We start from the raw sequence: 7,168 nt of genomic DNA on the forward strand, positions 1-7,168 counted from the left end.
TCTATCAAACTAATATCTACTGCTACAAAGTTTAGCAATTGTCCGTAAATTTCACCAACTTAGCATCACTATCGTATGTATTCTATAATTTACTTTCTGATTCATCTTAATGTAATCATATATTGACTAGTATGACCTATTTTTGAGATACACTTGTAGTGCCAAAACATGAGTGTTAGTTTTCTGTAAGGCAGTTAGTTTGCAGTGTGCCCTTTTGCTAATTAATTGCTTAAACACTTCAGTTTAAGTACCCTCTCTTCTCACCACACTATGTGATACATACCGTTCATTTTCGTTGTCCCAATCGGTGCCTTTCTAGTTCTAGTCCCGTGTGTCCTGATGTTGGGGTCGGAGTAGCATTCATTTAACGTCGCGTTCCTACTGGACCTTTACTCTCACACCCGTATTGGCGTTTTTGCAAAATATAGGTATTTAAAAATACTATGTTAGTTTGATAATTGTAAGTTCGACTTTCTAATATATTACAAAGTTGTTAAATATTTACCGACCAGGTAAAAAAGCTATAGAAGTTTTTTCATCAATTACGGTGAAATTGGTAGCTTTTTGTGAACTTTTGCAGAGATAATTTTATATCTGTGTTAAAATTTATAACAAATAATATATGTATATTCACAGTAGAAAGTCTAAAATAATTACATATTTAAAAATTACTTGTCATTTCACAAATGGATAAGTTTGTAGATAATATGCTAACTTTCGATTGAAATTGTACTTAGATATATATTTTGCCCTAGATGGATATTGTGTTTCAAAGACTTTTCAACACATATGCGGATGATTTGAAATTGTTCTCCTTAAGGTGGTGGTATGGGCAGGTTGACATTACTGGTCATTAACAGACTCAATCAAACCACCGAGTCTGCAACACTAGAACGACTTATAAATTTTCCATTTTGATTTATTTCATATACAGTACAATAAACATACATATATCTTTTTATTTCTAAATATCTCTAGTCGAATTTTCATAAGTCTTACAGTTGATCAAATCAAAAACATTTTCGATTCTTTACAAATGTTGTGTTAATATATAGTAGAATATCGGTATATTACGTACCCAAAGGACAGGGAAAGACTAATCTGAAATTAGGAAACGTTGTTCCAGCAAACATTTTTTTCCAGTAAATAATACATTGTATTAAGATTTTCATTAATTAGATATAACATAATATATTCAATATTCAATTTAATAATTTTAATGTAAGTAAATTGAAATATTATTAAAATATTACAAAAGAAGTTGAAAATGGTGAAACAGATTGACTATCTATCTCAAGCATGACTTAAGTTGCTTTGTTTAAACACCATTTCACAAATTAAGATTAAGATAAAATCCTCGTTAAAATGTTCACTTTGTTTGACTGGGTTTTACGTCACACCGACACAGTATAGGTCATATGGCGACGTTCCAGCTTTATTGGTCGAGGGAGACCTCAGGTGCCATTCCGTGCATTATTTTCATGCACGAACGGTTACCTGAGTAGAACCACTGACGTTCCGTAAGCTAGCTGGATAGCTTCCTCACATGAAAGAATCCAAAGTCCCTGTCGGGATTCGAATCCACAGCGGTGAGGGGCAAGCGGTTTGAAAATAATGTTCACACATATTATACATTTGCTCATTGTTTAATGTTAATTTCATAGCTTCCTCACATGAAAGAATCCAAAGTCCCTGTCGGGATTCGAACCCACAGCGGTGAAGGGCAAGCGGTTTGAAAATAATGTTCACACATATTATACATTTGCTCATTGTTTAATGTTAATTTGATAGCTTCCTCACATGAAAGAATCCAAAGTCCCTGTCGGGATTCGAACCCACAGCTGTGAAGGGCAAGCGGTTTGAAAAAAATGTTCACACATATTATACATTTGCTCATTGTTTAATGTTAATTTGATATCAAATATATTTGTATATGATTTAAGGTTATTCTTACTTTTTTCTGTGGTGTTTTATTTCAATTTGTGTGAAGTATGTTTATTTTTCTTGATCGTTTGCAATATATTCTGATATAAATAAGTAAATGCTTGCAAACACGGGCGTGTGTGTGTAGCAACACACATAATTTATTCATTTCATAAACTCCATCACATAAGATTTTTGCAGTCGACAGTAGTTCGAATTGTTTTGCCAGCAACAAAGACACCGCAAGTGATACTGAGTGATAAATTAGATATTTTCTAATGTTTTGATTTGCTTTCCAGTGTATTTATTATACAGGAGTCAATTGTATTAACGTCGATTGTATCTGAGATAATTAATATTAAATGATGCTATTTAAGAAAAAGAGTATAGACTTTGTCAAAATTTAGAGTAAACATACTAAAATAAAAACAGTAACACAACAATTAAACAAAACAAACAAACGAACAAACAACAACAACATCATCAGAAAAATAAAAATAAAACCCGCAAAAGCATAAATCAACACCCCACACCAACAACTATGTACAATATCATTAACTAGTAGATTGACTAGATCTCATGTTACGTATGACAAAAAGACATTACAAAACCGTATTTTAACTATTGTGCTGTTACGCATTTATTATTTAAGGCATCAGAATGCTGGTATATGTCCGTACAGCTTATGGAGATTACCGAAAACCTACCAAACGCTGATCATTCTAACAAAAATACAACATATACTTACTGTTTCTATCATGACACTAAAATAAATACTATTATAACAGAAAAAACATTAGATTACAGTTAAAGTACACTCTTGATCATTTATGTACTTTGATCAATTGAAAGAATGGTAAATGTTCACAAATGTGTTATAAGCATAAAGAAAATAAAAACACTGGTTATGTATATTTACACAACATGTTGTATTAAGAGAATATGACAAAAATTACTCCACAATTCAAACAGCGAGTTAATATTTTTATAGTTTTACATTCTTTCATCTTTACTACTTTTATCTAAACATTTATTATTGAAATAATTGGACATTCATAATATTAATTGTCTAAATATCCTTTTCTAACATATTTGTATATCAAAATTCTAAATAAAGTTTGATTCACATACTTTACACATTCTCTTAGTCCTTCTATCTACAGGTTTTAATTTATGGGCAGATATTGTTAGCATTTTCAATATTAACCTCACACAAAATAATCCGCATTGGTCAGCATTCTTGTAAACAAGGAAAAACATTATTATTCCCCAAAATGTCTTTTAGTTTATATTTTGTGCCACATCAGCGCCGTTTGTGACGTTTGGACGTCGCCCCGTACATCCAATCAGATACCCTGATCGTTCAGCTAGATATAATTGACGTGCATGTTGCTATCTTACTTTATTCTACATTTTTCTTGTTGTGTAGTTCCAGTATTCCTATTGGAAAACTGTATAAATGGCGTTGGGGTATGTTGTCTTATTTTTAAATTTTGTGTTTTGAGGTCTGCTTGTAATCAGGGTCTTTCAAATAGAAAGACCCTGTTGTAATATACGGTATCATTACTTCTGCTCCCCTTTTTTAAATTGCATTTTATTTCATCTTATTTTATTTTGTTTTATATAAATAATCTCTTGAGTAGCACATGGACTTTAAAAAGAAAGAAACCAAACACCTCTAATCATGAAATGACACTTACCTATCAGGTAGAAGGTTCAGTGTTATCACCTTAGAATGAACATATTAAATGATATTTCAAAATTCAAAATTTCAACATTTTCTTGCTTGAAATCTGCGTAAGCTGGAGCTTTGGGGACGTAAATGAAAGCCTGCAACAATTTTTATTTTCGCTGGTCTAAGGATTTTGTTTCTTTTTACACATGTGTATAAAAGATGTAATGAAACTGTTTACATTTACATTTAGTAATGACTAATATAATGACAAAAAAGCAAAAAACAAATGTTTATGTATATATAATAAACAACATTATGTATCCAAATTGCTTTTTTCTCAGCCAATACAAAGTGTACCATTTGTTTCGAATCATTTGAAAATATGAAAAAATGCGTGTTTGTTGTGAATGATAATTTGCACCAATACTTGGCAACTGATTATAATAATCATTAAACTTATTGTATTATGAACGTATTTTTGGCTTATATGATGGGGCCAAAAATCCGGGATCTTCGATAGCGAAATCTGGAATCGTATTTCAGGTTAGTTAATGTGTAGGCTGGTATAGCTCTAATCATATTATAATAAACATGTATATGATGTAATCATTTCTTTATAATTTTTTATCACATAAACTGCTGCGCAGGAGTGTAATAAAGCCATTTAATAAAAACGATATTACACTAGTGTAATAACACTTTGACGTGACGTCATTTGTGATATATAGAAACATAGCGTTCAAGCGCACTAATGTTAGGTTACACTATAGGCGCGTCATTGAAAAATTACTCAGTTTAACAGTTTACTGTTCTTATTTTATATAGATGTGATAAATAGAATATTATATTCGTGTAGATTCAATAGAGCAAAATAATTTCATTTTAAGAGGTCTTTTGGTAATGAAAACTGATGGCTATAGTGATTACATTTATTGAACTCGTTGAATAAAACAATATTATGCTCGCCAGAGGCTCGCATAATATGATTTTATTCAACTAGTTCAATAAATTTAGTATTAAACTACACTCATTCAATATATTCTATTAATTGCCACAAATTACAACAAAATTCAACACCAAAACAATTTATTCTTTTCCCAACATGTTTGATTCCATCTCTAGTTAGCTATGTCTAAACAGCCCATGGAATCATCTTTTCCAGATTGGTCACATGATACCATTAAAGTTACACAGATAAACGCTACTTTCACTTTCAAATCTATGAATCTGTTGGTTCAAATGTTATCCAACCTTTTGAGAAAATAAATTTGTAATTTGTTTATTTAAATGTGTTTAATTGATTGATAGCAATATATTATATTAGCAGTTTGGAAATTGCGTCCAGGTGCACAATTTTGTCCGACCAGTCAAAATTACGAGATTACATTTGATGCGTCGATTTATTGGTATAAAACTAAAGCTGTCATCGATAGAGACGATATCGATGTATGGTTTATATTTTTCCCAATAAATAATCGATACACATTTGAAAAAAATCGATAATTTTGATTTCTTTTTTAAATACCTATGAATTATGGAAATTCACCCAAGAACATATACAAAAGCAGCGGTCATGTCTTGTTACATTATGGACGTGATGGAAAATAAATGGTCAGAAAAAAATCTTGCTAAGTACATTTAAAAACAGGACACAAAGTATTTGTATGAACAGAACATGTATTTACTAAGATCATTTGTGAATTATAAACAATAAATTAAGAGTATTTATCGATATACAGTTGCATCGTCGATATTTGGCATCCAATATCGATGTATCGTTAACATTCTTTACAGTGAATCATTGACAGCTCTATAGAAAACGATTCAAAAGAATACACTATATTTATAGTCAACAGTTAGAGCTGACAATTTGCTATGATTTGATAAAAATTATATAGCTTTAAATATTTTACTTAAGAATGAATGTGAAATCTAGATTTATGTTGAACTTATGAACATTAGCCTATTTGGCATGTTAAATCCGTTGGAATTGTCTCTTTAGTATATTTAAGCATTCAAAGGTATGATTTCTCTTTCAAAAATAATGTTTACACCATCCCGCCACTGTGCCGGGGTCCTTGTGATTTCTTGTTTGATTTCGGCGACGAAACGGTTTCGATTTTTTTAGAGTCTATGCATCTTTTAGCACCAGCTGGTGACCTGTTTGTAGCACGCAAGGTAAGCAAAAATATCGGCACCATATGACCTAAACTATGTACGTGCGCCGTAAAAATGCATTTTATCAACTTATGCACTACCGAAGAAGGTAAAAAGAAAGTTACAATTAAGCTAGGATAAATCACTTTTAATTTAATTATACTACAGGTTTGATTCACGTGCACCGTAATTGGCGAAGTTGAAAGCACCTGACATTCTAGAAGTATCTACTTGCTTCATGTACTACACGTAGTTATTGTATTTTTCATTGATAAAAATTTTGTAAGTTTTTTTCAAATTGTATTTGTGGTCTAGGTTTATTTTACAAAATGTGATAGAAGCTAGAAGAAAAAATTATTATCACATTGATTTAACACCACTGACATGAAGTCCTTTGCCGTTTTCACAGTGGTTTATGCATTTCATGATGTTTTATTTCAATGACAAAAGTCGTACACACAAGTTAATTCATTATCTTGACTTGATTCATTATCTTGAACAGGCTCAATGAAAGGGAGTCTGCAACATTTTAAGTTTTGTCTTGTTGGGCGTTCTAGGGATTCTGTTCATCTGTATTCTATTTGCTTATGAAGATTTTTCTAGTCAGCTTAAACAAAATTAAGATTGAAACGGTTCCTATTTATTGCCAATAAAGTTATACAACTCTTGTAAAAAATCTCTAATAGGATTATTAATGTTTATCACGCAAAAAGGAAAGTAGGTAGATTATGGCGTTTTCTCTTATATAGTTACTAAACGACTATTTTTTGTTTAAATAAATATAGTTTAGATTGATTTTCACATATATAATATCATGAAATATGTAATGCGTTTTTGACAGTTTAACAAGCTATTTTCAAACCATCATGGTTTAGATGTTACGACGTTTTTAATAATTCTTCTAATAAGCATAATAAGAAATATATAAAAAAGACTCCTAATAGTGCTTATAGAAGATTGCAACATTTTAAAATCATACATATGTATCTGTGTGAATGATACTATATATATATATATATATATATATATATATATATATATATATATATATATATATATATATATATATATATATATATATATATATATATATATATATATATATATATATGGCTATACTATACTAAACAGGCATATCTCTACCTGTCTACATTTCTTATTCAGAATAAAATCAAATAAAATCAAAATGAACGAAAGTATATGCTTTTGATTGGTTTTATTAAGTTGATTTTATTAACAGTGTTGTAAGTAATTATTGTTTTATGTATTTGAAGTGTGTTTGTATACCGAGAGTACATTTATCATAACTACAGAGGTAAAAAGCTGACATACACCACATAGTTAATAAACATAACCTTTTTAAAAATATTAAAATAGTTCTTGTGAAATATTAGAAAACTGTAAAACTTATTA

Source organism: Ruditapes philippinarum, unplaced genomic scaffold (genome assembly GCF_026571515.1).
Source record: "Ruditapes philippinarum isolate M1 unplaced genomic scaffold, ASM2657151v2 ctg7890_1_1_1_1, whole genome shotgun sequence".
NCBI classification, from domain to species: Eukaryota; Metazoa; Mollusca; class Bivalvia; order Venerida; family Veneridae; genus Ruditapes; species Ruditapes philippinarum.